The sequence below is a fragment of the Tamandua tetradactyla genome, chromosome 7 (assembly GCF_023851605.1).
Source record: "Tamandua tetradactyla isolate mTamTet1 chromosome 7, mTamTet1.pri, whole genome shotgun sequence".
In the NCBI taxonomy this organism is placed as follows: domain Eukaryota; kingdom Metazoa; phylum Chordata; class Mammalia; order Pilosa; family Myrmecophagidae; genus Tamandua; species Tamandua tetradactyla.
Window position 1 is genome coordinate 52,129,422 of NC_135333.1, and position 19,484 is coordinate 52,148,905.

The 19,484-nt window shown below is 39.9% G+C and overlaps 1 protein-coding gene across 9 annotated transcripts in view; it reads right to left on the reverse strand.

Moving 5' to 3' along the window:
• CELF2 (CUGBP Elav-like family member 2) overlaps window positions 1-19,484 on the reverse strand; it is a 506,203-nt gene that overhangs the window by 286,898 nt on the left and 199,821 nt on the right. The window lies entirely within an intron of this gene.

Below are 19,484 nucleotides of genomic sequence, written 5' to 3' on the forward strand. Positions count from 1 at the left end.
GAGAAAGCTCTGAAAGAGAGTCCTTACACAGGTCAATCTGCAGACACTGGGAAATGTTCTTCTTTTTTTCCTTCTACTCCTTTTTATTTATTTTCTTCTTTTTGGTTAGCTCTGGCAATCAAGGAAAGATTCATCATAATACTAGCTAGATATTTAGCTTAAGGAACAAATGCCTTGGACTCTAAATTCCAGGAATAATACTTTAGAATATCAAAATGTCCAGGTTTCAACGACAGGTTATAAAACATACAAAGAAATGGGAAATGATGGTCCAGGCAAAGGAGAAGATTAAAGCATTAGATACCATCGATGAGGATGACCAGATCTGGGACATTTTAGACAAAGATTTTAAGATCCGGGACATTTTAGACAAAGATTTTAAGAAAATGGTCCCAAATATGCTCAAAGAGCTAAAGGAAATCAGGAAAACACAAAAGGAATATCAACAGAGAAATGGAAATTATGAAAAGGAATGAAACGAAGTTGAAGACCAGAGTAACAGAAATAAAAAATTGAACAGATTAGACCTGGCAGATGAAAGAATCAGTAAACCTGAAGATAAGATAATGGGAATCATTCTCTCTGGAAGCAGAAAGAAGAAAAAATAAAGAACAGTGAACAGAGCCTGAAGAACCTGTAGAGTACCACAAAGTAAACCAATATATGCATCGTGGAAGTCCCAGAGGAAAAGAAAGAAGGGGGCAGAGAGAATACTCAAAGAAGTAATGGATGAAAACTTCCCATATCTAATGAAAGACATGAATATACATATTCAAGACATCCAACAAACTCCAAACAGGGTAGACCCAAATAGATGCATGCCACAGCATATTTTAATCAAACTGTCAAATGCCAAAGATAAAGAAAGAATTCTGAAAGCCAGAAGAGAGAAGCAGTGTGTCACATACAAGGGCACCTCAAAAGATTAAGTGTCAATTTCTCATCGGGAACCATGGAGGTATGGAGGCAATGGGAAGACATATTTAAAGTGCTGAAAGCAAAGCAATAAAATTACCAACTAAGAATTCTAAATCTGGCAAAACCGTCTTTCAAAAGTGAGGGAGGGAATAAGACCTGCCCAAATGAACAAAAGCTAAGGGAATTCATCACTACTATACTGACCTTACAAGAGATGCTAAAGAAAGTTTTGCAGGTTGAAAGGAAAGGACAATAGATGACAGATCAAAGCTGCATGAAGAAATAAAGATCTCTGGTAAGGGTTATAACAGGGATAAATACATGTGCCAGTACTAGTGTAGGGTTGTAACTCCACTTTTTACTTCCTATAGGATTTAAAAGGAAAATATCTAAAATGAAATGAGAAATAAGTGGCTTGGAACTCCTAATGTAAAAACACATGATTTGTGACCAGAACTACATAGAGGAAGGGTGGCGGGGGAACGGTAGTATAGGAACAGTTTGTGCAAACTATTGAAGTTCCATTGGTATCAAAGCAGGCAAGATTGTGACAGACGTAAGATGTTAAATTTAAGCCCCCTGGTAAACTCAAAGAAAACATCAGAGACTATGTAAGCACACAGAGACAGAAATTAGAGAGCAGGGAGCTAGGGGCAGGGAACAAGGGGAACAGGAAGCTGATGCGTAAGAGGTGTAGGGTTTCTGTTCAGGGAGATAGAAAGCTTCAGTCATGGAAGGTGGTGAAAGAACTGCAACACTGTCAACGTGATTAATCCCACTGAACATACACTTGGGAGGGGCGCGATGTGGAAGCTTATATATTTTATATATATATATATGATTTAAGCAAGAAAGACAAAAAGAGCAATTAAAGAGACAATAACAATTAAATGCAATACGTAATCTGAGTGGGATCTAACAAGGGAGGAGAAAAGCCTCAAAAGGATATTACTGGGACTTGTATGAAAAAAACTGGAATAGGGACTGGAAGCTTTATATCAATGTTAAACTTCTTCATCTGGATAACTGCACTTAACATGGTTACCTAAGTGAATATCCTTGCTCTTAGGAAGCGTACCTGGTGGTATTAAGGGTTTAAGGAACATGATGCATACAACCTACAACCAAATGTTCAGAAAACGGATTGATAGACAGATAAGTGGATAAATAGGTAGAATAAAAGAGGGATGGACAGATAGAAAGATACAGCAAATGTGGCAAAACATTTAAAAAATGTGAGTGTCTGGGGGTAGGGGGTAATGGTATGTTGGATCTCTCTTATGGGGTTTGTATTATTTTTGTAACTATCCTGTAAGTTTGAAAATATTTCACAATAAATTATATTTGTAACTTTCAGGTAGACAGACCTGGGTGTTGTGTATGGAGATACTGTATATACCTCACCACTTAAAACAGCTTTATAATCTGCAAAAAAAAAATAAAATAAAGAACCCAACCAGTATAATTTTAAATATTTATCATGATTTCAAACCCACATGTGAGGTTCTAAATAGTCAATATTTTACGTGGGATCTTTATACAAAGGTTAGACCCCGTTTTAAAATGACAATCTTTAAGAAAGAATGTATTATCCCAATTTGTTTATTTCTGCATGAAGCATATATTTATATGTATAATGTGCACAAAATCAGAAATATACAGTCTAAATTTCACTCTGGAATTCATTTTGATGTCGCTGCACTGCTTAATATTTGATGGATAGCATAAATCCTGTTAGAATCCCTCCTCTTCCAGGACCACAACCACCACTCTTTCAATGCATTTTGGGAGAAGAGTAATCGCTTTCTAATAGGATTATTGTCACACCTTTTCTAAGTCGATAACCACCCTGTATCAATTACTTGAGCACTGCCGTTGGAAATGCCGTTCAAGCTCGCGCACCACAGACCTCTACCAGCACAACTCCGGGGCAGGGTACAGTTCAAGCCACCTAGATGCTTTCTGTCAAAGCAGCAGCATCCTTCTCTGAGGAATATACAAGCCTGGAATGCCACAAAGAGAGGCCGGGCTGTAGGTGGGGACAAGGGGACATGGCTTCTCGAATGAGGCTGAGCCATCCCCTTGGGCACAAGACCTGTACTCGTCCTTGTTGGTTATGACCAGCCTGCCCGGGCAGCCTGCTTCGGGGAGCACTGGCGGACCTTAGTTTTCCCACGTGTATTATTATTACTTAGCAGAGATGGTAAATTTATAATTTACCTGGAGCGAGAGTGTGAGGCATTTTTCCAAAACCCAATAAAAATACACACAAAATTACAGTTTTGCCACAGACCCGAGCTTCCCAAAAGCAAGGAGTCTCAAGGTTTCCACTTTGCCACTGCTCATTAACTCAAGCTCTCCCCTGCCTCCTTCTTGCTCTCTACCTTTATGATTCTTTTAAATTAAATTAAAAATTCGAGGACTGTGGAATCCAAGCACATCGGGACACGGAAGTCAAGTATCGGAGCAAATCCACTTTAAAGTGGGGGCTGAGATGTCATTGAGAAATGAAATGACCCAAACCAGGCCGATGTACCGAGTCCAGGGACTAAATGAAGAAATGGCTTTCACCATTCCTCCCGAAAATTACAGAACCCTTCATGGAATTCATACAGCTCTTAATTAGTTATTAAAATGGGACCACGGACAACTCATCACCCAGGGAACGTTTCCGTCCGTACCCGGAGCGGCTCTACTGAGCCCGGGCTACCGCGGCTAAAACACAGCTGACCCACCCACATCCAGGAGGCAATGAAAAAGCAAATATTCACACACAAGGTTCCTCCCCATCAGCCTAGCTGAGGGTGGAGGCGATAAGCTCTTCAAGCAGGTAAAGTTGTAGAAGACAAGCTGAGACCCAAAGACTATCATTCTGGTGAGATGCCCAGAAGCAGAAGGCAGGAAGAATGAGTGGGGGCGGGGGGGGTGGGGCGGGGGAGAAGAAGCTAAAATGCATCAGAAAAGGGAAAAGAAAAGCAGAGTCTCAAGTCAGAGAAGCAAAGAGAGGAATTTTTATGGAGGTGGCAGTCAATATCACCAGCTAGGGAGAAGACATGCAATAAACTCTTAATAACATGAGTCTACCCAGGCCAGCAATGGGGCGTGAGGCTACGTTTAAATTCCCAGCGGAGTCATGGGGTAAAAGTGGTCTGCTCTGAGGAGGCACGGGGAGATCAAGGCACCACTAGGTGGTGGCACAGAGTCAAGCCTGGTTCCCATTTATTTAACTAGGAGACAACATTACATCATAGGAATGGCCAGTATGCCAATGGAATGCCCACTTTCATGTTTAACAAAATACAAGATTATGGATAAAAATTGTTCCCCATACAAAGGTAAATAAGGAGGCTGAAGAAGCCTCTTGTCATTGTACAGAACGCACCTCAATTAGTTGCTGCTGTGCCTTTACTGTGCAAATGACAGGGGAAAGTAATTAACAATTAATAGAAGTTGCCCTCAATTTAAAGCCTCAAAGGGAAGTAATTAAATTTAGTAGAAGCTGTAGCCTCTAAACAAAGATACATCATACAGACACAAAAGGAAACACAGATTTGAATAATAAACGCAAATTAGAAACAAGGCGAAATGATGCTAAAATTATTTTTCCGAGGACATGCTCTGTTCACAAGACTAGCTGATGGAGCTATTTTAATCCGGACAAAGTTTTGATTTGAATCCTGGCTGGCGTTTCTAAGTACAACCTTGCTCCCGGAGTATTTATGCATGCAGATTAGATTGCTTCCTGCGGTTTAAATTAGCTATACAAGTTCCTTTCATATCAGTGCAGATATACTTGATATATACAGTGTCAACATCACTGCCAAGGATGGAGATCACAAACACTGCTCTGCTTGTTGGTCATGAAATAAAATTGCCAAGCAGAATCCGTGTAGCTCCAGAGGGTAAATTAATGCAAGCAACACGGTTATCAGCAGTCTTTAGCCTGCCTCTCTAAGCTTCTAACAGAAACATTTAGGGAGAGGAAGCATTACATCTGGCTACAGCTGCATATTACATGGTCCATTGAGACTCAGACGCTGCTGGCTGAACAGAATAACAAACAGCTGGGTATAAATGCAAAAAATCAGGAAATCGATTTTTAAAACAACATTTTGCACAAATCCTCTGAAATTCCAGCACTGTATGAGAAAGAGCAATGAGCTTGACAGAGTGAGAAAGGAGCCCAGGGACTAAAATTCAAAAATATTACCTGGCCACCCTGGTGTCATTATACCTTGCGGAGCTCTCTCTGGAGCTCTTCCACTCCTGCGTCACAAAGGGCAGTGTGAGAACAAAGACAAAAGCTTGAGACCCTTTGCTGGCTCTGGTCACACTGCAGGTTAAAGTTATCAGAAGTATCTGTGCTTCCTAGTCGAGCTTTCCAGAATGCGGGAAAGTTATTTCATGAATTTAACAGGAAGGTTCCCCAGAAAGAACTGTGTCAGGATCCTCTCAGGTGGAGCCCACTTGCTGGGGGTAGGGTGCCCATCAAGAAAGCTGCAGAGAGGAATTTCCAGCACACGGGATTTGGGTTAACATCAGTTAATGAGACAGCACATCTCAGAGTGGCCAGCAGGGTGCCAACATATTAGAAACACTGAATAAACTATTGTTGAATCTTGAATAGCTTTTCTCCTTATAAGGATTTTAACTAAGAAATAGGCCAGAGAAAGAGAAGCTGGGAATGTCTTTGCCTGAAAGTTTACAATCAGGGATAACCACTCTGGGAGAAAGGTTTGGGTTGGTCCTATGCATAGATTTTTAAAAACCGGCCTAACATTTTATAAATCAGCCTACAGTCATTCACCAATTTTGTCTGTTTAACATGGTTAGTGATGGAGGATCCAACTTGTGAAGGGGGACCACACAATTTATCTTCCAAACTGGAACACGTTCAAGAGTGAATGGAGGTATTACAATCAGTGGGGCTAGGACAACAGGTGTATGCTGGGCAGGTCCCAGCAAACTGGGCACATACTCTGCCTTGAGTACCCAAAGCATGAAGCAGTGCTTGAGTTTATATCTGGAGAATCAACTGAGTGGCTGCTTTCCCACAGACTGTCACTACTTCATGCCTACTTGCTCTCAGGATTATGGATCTAAGATAATAAGAGCTAGTCTGAAGGAAGTTCAGGAACAAAAGGATAGAGTAGATAAAATCTAGATTTCTTTGTTTGCACAATTAATTCTATGAATAATGACAGGTTCAATCTGATCTAGTGGAACAAGCCACTGTTGCTATTGCCCGTCAGGTTGTTAGCTGGGAAAGAACTCTAATATTCCCCCATTTCTCAAGTTACCTGCATTACACAACGCAAATGGCCAAGATCACAAAGTACCAATAATGGATACATGCATTTTCACTAGGAGGCTCTTAGCAATAAAGAACACATGGGACGTTTTTCAAGGACTCTAGGAGGGATCTAGATCTGTAAAACTATTGATGAGACAAAGATGACATCTCATCTGAGCTACAGGGTGAAGAAAGGTCTTTGAAAAGATGAAACTGTTAAGTTCTTGAGTCCCAGCAAGACAATCCTTTATTAATTCAACCTAGCCCAAACAACACAAAAGTGCAGATTTTTCTTCATTCGAAACCAGTGCTGCCCTGAATGCCAACAATGAAGGTAGAAGCTCAGGGTAAACTCATGTTTAATTCCTGAAAAGTAAGAAATTTGTTACACTGGATAAAAGGGTGCCACACCTGGAACAGTATAATCACTCTGTACATTACGAGATTTTGAAGCTCCGATTATTGCGTTGAGAATGATGTTAAAATAAGCTGCATTTCTTGTTCACTAGCAGGCGTTTTGGATTAAGAAAAAGAAGACAGACTTCAATACAGAAAATGTTTAGAACGTATCCACATGATAACAATTGGGCTGATCAGTCCAGCTAAATAGGTCAGTTGTGACTCATAAATCCCAAATTCTTCAGTTGTCCAACTTAATTTTAACTATTCAATCTGCTGTACAAACTGTACAACCGCAATCTACTGTTTGACTTGCACTGCATTTACTCACCACAGAGGAATCAATTTTCTATTGTTCAGGCAACAAGAAACCCTGAGAATTAGATAACTTTAAAAGCTAATTTACTTTGGTTCAAGGCAAATTAGATTTCTTAAAGTAAGTTTTACTGATTGGCTAAGAATCCAAGCCATCAAAAGCCTGGGCACTTAGAAGCATAAACACATAACCTGTCAAAAAAAAAAGGTGCCCTGAACATGAAACAGAGTATTTGTAATTCACAGAAAGAATTCATGAAATATACAAATTGAGTTGCCCTCATTTATACCTTACAATTGGGCAATTACACTATATTATGGAGACTAGCTATGTCTCAGAATTTTCACTGCAGAGGCTTTGTTCCAATCCATTTGCATTAAAAGAACCTTGCTGGTGTGTTGCACTATATAGAAGCCTTTTTACATGGACCCCAAAGTTATCCTATTTCAGTTCAATGAGTGTTAAAATACTGAATATAAGTGGGTACTTTCATATCATGGTATAGTCTGTCCCAAACCCAATTTCATTTGAGTCTGTTATTTCTGTTAGAAAAGGGAATATACCAGGGGAAGTCCAACTCTCTATGTATATGGCAGACCTAATGGATTTCAACATGCTAAATATTTCTTTATTTGGTAGCAAGCTTGTCCCTATTTTGCAGGGAAGGACACAAGAGAATCAGGAATGGTCTTTGGATATTCTGAGCAATCTTAGCCAAATATCTATACTGCTTCCATTTTGGATGAAAACACTGCGATAATTTTACTTTAGTTTTTCAAAGCACTGAAACCCTACTTTGGCCAGGAGGCGAGTTATGACCTCGTGGAACACCATATAGCTGCAGATCTAGTATCTTAAAAACACAACTGACAACATCATAGCTTCTTCCTCCTATTTGCTTCCTGCCCAAAGTCAAGGAACCTCTTCTATGTCATTAAATGGTTCCCCGGATTTTAAGATGCTCTTGACAATGAGCAAAATTCTCAGCTCTAACACATCATATTCCCTCCGAAAAAATTCCAAGTGGTTTAAGGTCTCACTGAAATTAAAAATAGAATATTATTTTGCATCGAGAACAGTGAGACTAGCGAGGAGGTTGTTCTCCTACCACAACCAGATTCTAAGGACAAGGGAAGGTACCTTGGGTGGTGGGCCGCCAAAAGAGCAGCCTGTTTTTGGGTTCAGTCCCAGGAGTAGGGGAGAGCGGTATGAAGTCTACAACATGTTCCAGGTAAGCAATGGCTTCTGCCCCTGGGAGGGAACTGTGGGTCCATCAATCACCTTTCCCTCCTTTGCCCTTCACGCTTGGATCTATATTAGACAGCAGTTTCGTGTTTTACCTCCTGGAAGGAGAGGGCGTGTGAGGGGCCACCATGGTGACTGAGTTGACAATGGAGCAAGGGAGAGCAAGAGAAGAAAGAGCACTTTCCTTCAGTGACAAGATCACCCCAGCAGCCCAGCATCCTGACAAAGTGTTCAAACATCAGAGAGTGGGGCTGGTATCACACAGTTGGGAACCACATTTTGCGCCCTATAGTCTGATTTCTGAAAGCCTTATAATGAGGGTGGAGAGGATATACATTCCATTCTTTGGCTGTATTTTTGTTCAACAAAGCCTGCAATTTTCAGTCACTTGAAATTGTAATTATAGATAATGTTTGCATCAGTAGCAAGAATACAACAAGCACACGGGGCAGGAAAACTCCACTCAAATGACATTGTCTTTGGTTATGACGTTTGCCTCCTGCCAGGAGGACAGGTGTTTCAACAAGCTGATATTCAGTAGGAAATGGTTTGTGAGTTAGGCCCACCCATGCATGAATCCTACTCGAACTTTTCTATTATATCTCCCTTTACACTGGGTATCTACACAACAGGGAGGAATTTATGATTTGCCAAAGCTCCAGGATCCCAACATATATTTATGTACTTGAGCAAAGAGCTGCGGTGGTCAAGAATGTACTGATGGTACCAAACCTGAAAGGGCCAAACTGGAAATCACTCAGCATCCAGCGTCATCTTGCTGCCAGGCTCACTTATTCCATCACCCACTTGAAAGGAGTAAAAATGGATATCACTCTAGGAAGGATATTGCATAAGGTCACCTGACAACTGGGGAAGAGGAGAGAATGGGAATTGAACCCCACCCTTTGTGCTTGTGGGGTTTGCCTTGGCAAGAGAGCCTTTTTCTAACTCACAAGAAAGTGTAGTACAGGCAAGAGGCACTCCAGAGAAAGGCCAAGTATTCATCTAAATTAGATGTGAAATTAAGAAATTGGAAGTAAATGGGGGGGAAACTGCCAGGTGGCTAATGAAATCCTCGAGAGACTTCTTCATAAACTATATAGTTACCTTCAATGAAGAGTAAGTATCCACCTTAATGCTCAATGTTAATTGCTTCCGTAGTTCAGCAGTGAGTGAGAATCTGCCTCTGCAATAAGAGATCTTGACACTGCTTTGGGGCCCTTCTAAGGGACAACAGCTCTTACAACGCGAATGCCTTCTGACCTAGACATCAGTCCAGCTGCAAAATAAAATCCAGAAAAGGCAATTCATGTGAAAGAGCACGTAAAATGCCATGGCTGTTGGGTCATGGAGACAATCCTCTATTTCACACTCAAGCCATATCCAGCTGCCAATTCTACCATGCATCTGGATAGTCAACCTGTTTATGTCGTAAAAGGACTTGAAGAATTTCTCAAAAGTATCGCAAACCACCTTCAAGGACCAACTACAAGGTGGTACACAAGGAAAATCCACTCTATGGGGGGGGGTGTCAACTTTCAGTACCATCACCCCCTTGAACTGCTATTTCCTCATCTGTAAAATGGGAATGACATTGTTGACCTTACAATATTTTTCTGAAGATTACTGATAATCTATATAAACTGCTTGGCCTCATGGCTATCTCATGGTGTATCCTAAATCAAAAACAGCTAAAATAATAAAATATTTCAGAAAATGTAGCCCCAGGAAGGCAGCATCCCTTAGAGCATCAGTGATCATAATTAGACTAAGACACACACAAAAAGACGTTTATGGTGTCAAAGAAGACATCTTTTGATTTCCAGGGCCACATCACAATTTTATTGAACAGAGAACTAGAGATAAGCTTCTATCAAAAGCATCAGGTTCCAAGTAGACCTGAAAACCAAGCCATAGTTAAGGTAAGACCATCTCATGCCTCCTAAGGCTTACAATTCTGATCTCTAGTCACTTTTTATAACAGTTGAACACAAGTTCTTGGCCTAAGCGAAAGGCTGCCTATAAAGTTAGTTAGACTTCATCAACACAGGCTGAGCATACAGCACCAACCAATCTGCAGAGAAACATCTGTGTTACCTGTGTGGCAGGGCCCCTCCTGTAAAGATGTGGCCAGCTTGTGGATGCAAACCTAGTTCTCCTTTCCCAAAGACCTCGGACAGAGCACTAAGCTCTGCACTGCCCCTGTTCCCACAGCCTTCAGGAGGTCCTGGCTTCCCCCAGTGCAATTTGTGAAGTCCCATTTAGGCCAGAGTCAAATCACTCTCTAGCCTGAAGAGGTGCCCACCCTTCCCCCATCCTTGTTAGAGGGCATTTCTAAATCAAGGGACCTACATACCAGGGCCCCAGGCTTCCAAACTGAACGTGATCTTGTCTGGTCTTAATGGATAAAGTGACTTTCAACATCAAGGGCAGGTCTTCACACTTAGCTATGGTGGCTCTGATCTCTTAGGACTCCAAGGGCCTTTCGGCTACATCAGGAGGAATAAGTACTTGTTTAATTAAAGCTGAACAAAAGAATAACAAGGGTGCATCTTGCAGCCGTGCACAACCCGGGTGCTGCCGAGAAAACAAGCAGCACCCCCTCGTCTTCACACCTTGTAAGCCAGAGCTTATTGCTTCCTCTTCTGAGTCATTTCCTCCTTCAGACTCTCCATCCCCGTTCTCCAAGGCACCCGACGACGCAGTGAGGCTGCCAGGTCTACAATATTACCACTCCATCCTCACCTCGCCAATGCTGTTTCCTTAACGGTTGGGCGTCTGCTAGGGTTAGGATTCCCATTATGTGAGGACTAGCCACACAACATAACTTTTCTCCCCATAGGAAAATCAACATCTATTTCAGCTGGTGTGGCGATGGGCTTTTCAGAACATTTCAGAATATTGCTTTTGCTTCATCCATCCCAGAATGGGTTCACAGGTGGAACATGGGCTGCATTTTATTCCTCAATCAACACGCAGAAAGAGAAGAGGGAAAAATTGGTCATAATTTTGATCTGGGGACTGGGCATTTTCTGAATGCTTATGTGGGTGCAATACTGCTTTATGGGCCTTTGGCTGAGACTTTAAAGCGTGAATGTTCGGAGGGAGAAAACATTAACTGGCCAGTCGTAATGATGTTCCACTGCATTTGATTCTCCCAGGAAATTGAGATGAATTTGCGGTCAGTTTTAAGGACCATGAAGCTATAAAATATTTAGGCTGTCACTCCTTTCCCAATGTTAGCCTCACAACAACACTTTAGGGCAAATAAGAAGTGCATCTTACTATCCTTATTGTCCAGATGAGGCGTCTTGACAATGAAGTAGGCCTGGGATGAATCAGAAAACAGGCTGCAAGAAGGCGTCGGTGACTCTTGGCCTTAAAGGGCGACCTTTCTTGGGGAGGCACTAAAGCAACATCCCCAGCGATTCCATTCCAGGGCCCCCAGGGAGATCGTGACACAGGGCAAGGGCTCCTGACACGCGGCCGACAGGCCAAGAGGAGAAAACTTAAAACCTGCACATGGTCTGTGGAATTAAAATGTTTTTTGTCTTTAAAAAAAATGTTTCCTAAATTCATCCCAAGAAAAAAGTAAATCTTGTGGTGAGTGTTCCTGAGGAAAAAGAAAAATAAAATGATTTGGCCCCTAGTCTCCTGAGCAACCCAGTGGGTATGTTGGGGACATGGAAGGCCTGAGAATAAGAACAAATATACTGGGAAGCACTCTGGCAATTACAGACAACGAAGACAAACTGCCCATCAGTAGAGACTGGGAGCAACTTTTTGACACCCAAGAGTAATTGAAAAGGAGGTAAAGGAGAGAGGAAAGCATGGACTTTGTGTGTGTGTGTGCTTGTGTTTGTGCATGCGTGCACACACAAAGAAAGAAGATTCCTGACAGGTTCCATGATGGTGCAATCGAAAAACAGAGATTGAATATTAAAAAAGGGCTCTGAGACAGAACTGGGGAACCTCCAGGGGGTGAAGCAGCACTCAGGCTTTCCGAAGGACTGGGGTGGCATTGCCAAAGCCTGGCGGCAGGAAAAGCTGGCTGGGTGGACAATGAGAGTCAAGGGGGAAGATTACACCAGCTCAGAATGAAGTGAGTAACTGCACTTGGAGGCCTCCTGGTGACAAAATTTTGAGAAAGCAAACACAGCTGCAGCAGAGCCAAAGGTAGCTGACTAGGACAATGACACCCAAAACATGCTACCCTTCTGCTCAACCAGAAAACACAACTCCCCTTCATTAATGGAGGAAGTCAAAATACAGTTTTATGCAGAGAAACACGCAGCTGCTGGGTGGAATTTACTACAAGGAACAATATGGACATCTGATACTGCTCTACTCTTCAGGCTCCAATTCTGAGATCTAGGCCATAGGCAGATGTGGACCCTTCTCTTCAAAGTAGGAAACGTCCCAGGAAAGGGATAATCAAAAGGGCTTTAGAGAAGACTGACATGAAAGGATGTAGAGCTGCAAATCAGGGAAACTTCAGAAATGGCTGCAGTGTTCGTGACACAAGTGAATTTAGGCTTGGGTTCAAGGAATTGGGAAAGCCAGAGAAATAAGCATAATTAAATAATCTACATTAGTCCTCTGCCAAATGCTCTCCTTCTTTATGCTTTTTCTGATCATCTTTCTCTTTGATAATTTCCCTAGGATAGTCCAGGGAGAAAACGAAATGTCAGATTTCAACCTGCATCTGTTTCACTCACTGATACCCAACCTCTTACTCTGGAGCTCCGAAGAGAAAACAATCGTGGGTGAGTGTGTGTATGTGTTTATGTTTGTGTATCCAATCTCCTCTGCCCCCTGTAGGTTCACAGATCTCCTCTGACCTTAGCCTACCTGCAATGCTCAGTTCATGTACCGGACACAGTCAAAATTTCAGGGACTGCTTTCAACAGCAACAAACATCTTAATTGCGACTGAGAAACAGGAGGGGCAGCCAGTCCCAAAACTCTGCAAGAAACACAGAAATGCCACTAAAGAGGAGGGAGTCTCAGCTTTTCACCAAACAGGACATGATAGGATTATCAGAGTGAGCTTCTTCTTTAGTCTTTAAAGAAGTCACCCTACAGTTCGGGGCAAAAAAAAAAAAAAAAAAAAGAGAGAGAGAGAGAAACAACAAAAAATCACATTCCTGAGATCTTTCTCGAACTCGCTCCAATTTGCTGTACATCTATGTAATCTGTGAATCCATGCTATACTGTGCAACATTTCACACCTTTTATAACTAAGACCATTAAATGTCAGGCATTTTAAGAAACTGAAGTATGCGCAATCAGATGGTTTTCCATTTTTATATGTACATACACATACACAATGTTAGATATGTCTTATTTATATATATATTACGAGTTTGTGTATCACACTTCTATTTTATGCTTTCTGACCACAATCAGTTGAATAACAAAATATGATTTTGCTCTTTTAGCCTAAAGGACAATCTGATTTTATTTATGTTAGATAAATGAGGTGCAGCTATCTGGCTACAAGGGGAGATGACAAGAAATGAAGATATAACTCATAAAAAAGAATATAAAATAGCACCTTAAAACTTAATGACCCTAAGTCAAGCTATGAATTTTCTCCCATGAAAATAATGCCTTTCAGGACAAAAATCATAGAATTTTAGACTTAGGATGTAAGGGGAAGAACTAATTTACTCTACAGCACTCAAAAAAAAATGTTTAAGCTGTTCACAAGTTACATCAAAACGTCAAATATATCATTTAAAATTAATTGTATTTTTTCTGAGTGGTAAATCACCACCATCATCTGTGGCAGGAGAACATCTTTGGTCCTGTTTGAGCCTATAAATATGAGGCAAAGTAGCTGTAAAGAAGGGGGAACTTCTTATGCTTATGACACAGAAAACATACCATCTCACTGAGGAGACAAAGCTCTTTGACTCCTTTAATTGCTGAGACTTAAAACCAAAACATCACACATATACCATTTTTAAAGCACTGTTACTATTAAAGGAATCCTGATAAACAGGTCATCTCTCTGGGCTATTCCACGGCTGACCTAAAGGAGGTATAGACAATCTAAATGAAAACTTCTTCAGAATAATTTCTTTATTTAAAATCTGGCCTCACATAAAAGATCACGTGGGTCTGGTAGAAAATTCCAGAATAACAAGCTAAAAAATGATATTTCAGTTGAAATACAGCCTAAACTTAATTCACATAAATCTTAAGGAGAAAAAAAAAATGGATCTAATAACTTGCCTATAAGTTGGCTCTGAGGCATTCATTCAAACAGAGTAATTAAAATTTAACCAAAAACTGAATTTGTACTCATATATCATTCTGAAAGCTGCATGATTACATATCTATTAGCATCACATTTGAAATTATTAGCTGATTTTAAAACAACTTTCTCGGTATCTGAACATAATATACAATCTGCAGCTCATAAAAGAGAATGTCCATAAAACTCCAGGTATAGCACCGTGAAAGTGTAAATTGCAAATATGCTCATGAGTCATTTAAGTCACATAACTGCAACTGTATTTCTATGTAAACAGTTGCAGTAATCCCTTTCTGTCATGATTTAGACAAAACAGGGAAAGTGAATCATTCAAAATCCCCTAAAACATTTCTCCCTTTCTTTTATAAGTCTTTAGGTGAAGCCTACAGCTTGTGGTAAATGAAAAAGAAATTCCCAGGAGGGGAACGAGGTTTCCATGCCTCCACATCTGAATTCGGAGCAGGAGAATATAGGATGGCACAATTAAACAGTGATGATGCTAAAGGGGAATAATTATTTTACAATTACCTGAGAGCATCACATCTACTGCTCTAATTAGTTTTTGTTTCCCATGTAGGTTTTTCCAGGAATGCACAGCTCCATCTCTCTTAGGTTCAGCAAAAGCTTTTTCTTAAGGAAAAATAAAAATACATTTTCTGCACTACTACACAAGTAGCACACCACTGATGCTGGCTTCATTATATCGTCCCATACCTCCTTGAGAGTAAAGGAGGCCTACCTGAGGACTTGGAGGTGCTAATGAATTGGAAAACATCAGTAGTTTCCAAATCCTTCTTTCTGCAGTTTTTGTGAAACAAATATTACACCCGAGAAAGACCTCTCTCAGCAATGGCCTAATCCTCAAACAAACAAACTCACAAAAATATGACCCTCCCCTGAAAAAACAAAACCCTCTATACCCAGATCAAATGCCTTCCGCGTTGAAAATAAAAACCTCCTCAGTTTGGGTGGAGCTCAGCACAGGAGGTAAAACACATTGATAACTTATCAATTTAGCCCTTTGAAACATATTGAAAATACAATGTGTTGCATTTAAATGCAGATAAGACAAGGGATGCTCACAGTAGAACGGTTTAGCATTGTGAGGGATTTTTAAAATTCTCTACAATGACATCAGGCTCCCGTTATATCTAGTCTCCTGAGTCTAAATATAAGCCTCAATGAGGAACGCTTCCCTGAATTTTTGCACAATAGCTGGATCATATCCTGTGCTGGTTCTACTGCAGGCAAGTGTGTCAGAATGTTTTGCATGTCTTTTTTATGAGAACTGAGTAAGTGTTTAACTCATCAGCCATCAGACCACAAGGAAGGGGTAAAGAGAAATGAAAACTTCTGGGGTTTATGTTAAAAAAAAAAAAAAAGAAAGGAGACTGTGTAGTCTTTCATCAGAGGCCAAATACACTGTTATTATGGCTGTTAGGGAGAAAACATTTTAATGATCCTATGAAATGTTAATCACTAGCTTCATATCTGAAAATCCTATCTCCTTTTTATCTTGTCTCCCCCCCCAACTCATTACACATCATCAACAGATACCAAAGAAATCTCAATGCAGCAAATTACAATTAAATATAAGGCTTAACAATTAAAATAATATCTCTACCCAGATCAAAAGTATCGTTAGAATTTAAAATGTCACGTGGGCTGAATTTTGGGTCTTGGGAAACAGCTGAGTCTCAAATATGTACTGTTAACTGAGACACTGCACCTGAAAATAGATTTTTAAAAATTTCTTTAAAGAATCTTCTGTGTAGCCTTTCTTTTGGAGTCTTTTCATCTTCATTTCCTTCCATTCTCACCACAGAATCAGGTGATAAATCAGAGTCATCTTTGCATTTTATATTTATAATTGCGCTTTAAAATATACTTCAAACTGCTAAATGAGGATAAAAATGGACACCACTGCCTTTGCCCTTCCATCTTGCTATTGTCTTGCAAACAAATATATATATATATATATGTTTGATTACAATGTAGTCTCATTTTTTTAATTAACATTTGGAATATACCATGATTTCTGAATCCAATTAGAGAGTATAAAACGAACACTGTGGGTCATCCATATCCTCTCGACTTGGCAGCATAAACTTGCTTCCTAAACTGCTCAATCATTCTCTGGTGGCATATTTCTGTGTCAGATACTTTAATTCACAGACCCCTCTTTCATCCCAATATCCACATATGAATGTACACAAGCATGCCATGCAGAGGCAAGCACACTGCAGTTCTGCCAGTGAACCATCAGTGCCACCTGCAAGCTCGTAACCTCTTTAGGAATCATCTGCAAAAGCAGGATGATACCCATGCTGCAGATCTGTTGTGACGACTGGATACCACGTAAATCAAATGTCCTGGCACACAGCAGACATTCAATCAATGGCAGGAGGGATCAACCATTACTTTGTCTCCTACTAGTCACACTGCCCTGCTAGTAGTTTCTTAATGTATCAAACGAGGGGGTCTGATCAGATGGTCTTGAAGCCCCTTTAGTTTTTTGCAATGATGCTTCTGAGATCACCCCTCATTTCTGTATATTGATGAAGTTTCCTGTTATACTAACTTGGGAGGAATTAATTTTAAAAAAAGATTAATTCACCAATGTGACGAATTCACAAATAGAATAATTTCAATAATTTTTCTCATTTTCCAGAAGGTTACTTACCAAACATTAAAAAAAATAATAATAAGATTCAATTTTATTCCTCACTCCTACATCATAAATCTGAGCAACACTTTTCAAACTGCATTTATAGATTTTTTCCACCTGCAATTTCTCATTTCTGAGACATTATGCCTTAGGGGTGTTTTTTGTTTTGACAATTCAGAAACATCTTAAAGACCCTAAAGTCTATACATGATCATTTAAAAAGGTGAAACGAAGGAAACATTCATCCCCCACATCCAATTCAAATCCGACTCCCCTATCTCAAATAGAAAAAAAAAAATTAAATCAGTTCGTATTTTATTTTCATTACGCTATGCGGTAAACAATATTCATATTCTACAGCAATAGAAAGGTAACAGAACTTTAATAGTTAATATTATTTAAAATGTGCATTTCCATTTACAGTTTTGATACCAAACGTTTAAAATCCCCAAACTTTGAAGCATATGTTATAGTAATTCTGTACCACCACAGAGCTTGAAATGATCTGGCTCTTTGAACACTGGATGGCCCTGGAGGCTAAGAAGCATAATAATTCATCTCAAAAGCTATTTGTTCATCTGCCTTGAGGACTCAAACATATTACACCTTGCAAACTTATCTAATATATGCTTATGGGGATACACCATCAAAAATATGTTCTCCTGCTGTAGAAAATCAACACCAGAAAAGCCCCTATGCTTTATTTAGGTTCCTTTTAGGAATAGGCCAAGATTCAGCAGATTGCAATTTAGGCCGAATGGCAATTTACCATACCGACAACCACTCAGCAAAACAATGAATCCACGCAGCTATCTTCTCAAGTGTACGAACATGGCAACAAAATTAACTGCTAGGTGGCCTTCAAGCCTTTGCAACTTATCAAATCTCTTTCCACTCACCTCTATCCCCCAAATAGAGTCTCTAATGAAAATTAATCACAAACTATTTTAGAAAACATGCTGCAGTATCCTCAGGGTTCAAATACACAATAGTTATCTTAGAAGCAAGTGATAAAACTATCATTTAACAGGTCTTCTATTTCTCTCTCTCCCTCCCCCGCCCCTTTTTTTTTTTTTGGTTCAGTTAAGCAATAGTTGACAAACACTGAAAACAATATGGGCTTGATTCCAAAGGCTATCATTTGGAAATAACTCATATTTGAAAGGGAAGTGTGGTAGAAGTCATAGTAGGAGACTCCGCTAAGATACAAAGGCTCTATTCTGAGCAAACAATTTGAACATGTATTCACCAAATGAAAAGGACAAAGTAAACTTTCACAATTCATCATTTAACTAACAAAAGACAGCTTCATTTAAAGGCATTAGCACTTTAAATTCATAGAGCATTTATAAGCTAGATATAGTCCGGTCACCTAAGAGCACATGACCATGAATTCAAACTTGTGACCGGCCAATTATTTGGTTCAGTCCGACACTCCCAGACTATAAAGAAGCCCATGTGCAAATATGTGTTACATAGCTATATCAATATTTTAAGGGGAAACAGGACAAAGATCTTTTAAAGCAAATATCTGGGGAGTGTTACTCATCAAGATTAATTTCTCAGGGAAAAACTGCTGAAAGGCAATTCAATATTTTAATTTACATTATCTGATTATCTCAGTTGATCATGGGTACAAGCGAGTTAACTTTCTTAATATTGACTGAAAAGACAATTCACATTTAACAGATTCTATTAGTCCCCTCCCCTGTTTATTTTTTTCCTCCTTAATTCTACCAGCTCAAATAATTGGCCACTACCCAGTTTCTCAAGAATCTCTCAATTTATAACACTTAACATACTAGAAAAATAATCTGACACCACAGAGGAAAGTTAGTTGCTAAGAAAATGGATCATAAAGCTCAGAATGGCCTGAACATTTCAGAGCACAGTAAGATGCCAAAAGAATATGGATGTTAAGTCTTACGTGTGTAGACAACGAAACGTTTTATATGTACTCTTCCTCGGGATAGCAGTCCTCTTCCCCCTTGGATTCACTGTAGCCTAGATTCACTATCAAATTTCTTGTTGATAAGAATCAACAAGAATCAACTGTGTAAAAAAGCTCACAGTCGCCTTCCTGTCCCATTATGAGGAATCCTTCCTTTTCTATCTCTTTAGGTTTTCTTCTTATAACATGCCCAAAATACCAGTCGATCCTAATGACTTGACAGTGCCTGAGCTTCTAAAAGAAACTTTCCCATCAAGATTAATGAGCCAGATAAAAATTAGACATTATACACTTTCTTCTTTTTTAATACACTTTCGTTTGCTCACGAATCCCAGCTCTCTACTTCCAATAAACTCTACCCTGCTTTCACTAGATGTAAAATAATCAGAACCGCATTAATTATTAAATTACAGGCTATATATCAGACAAACCT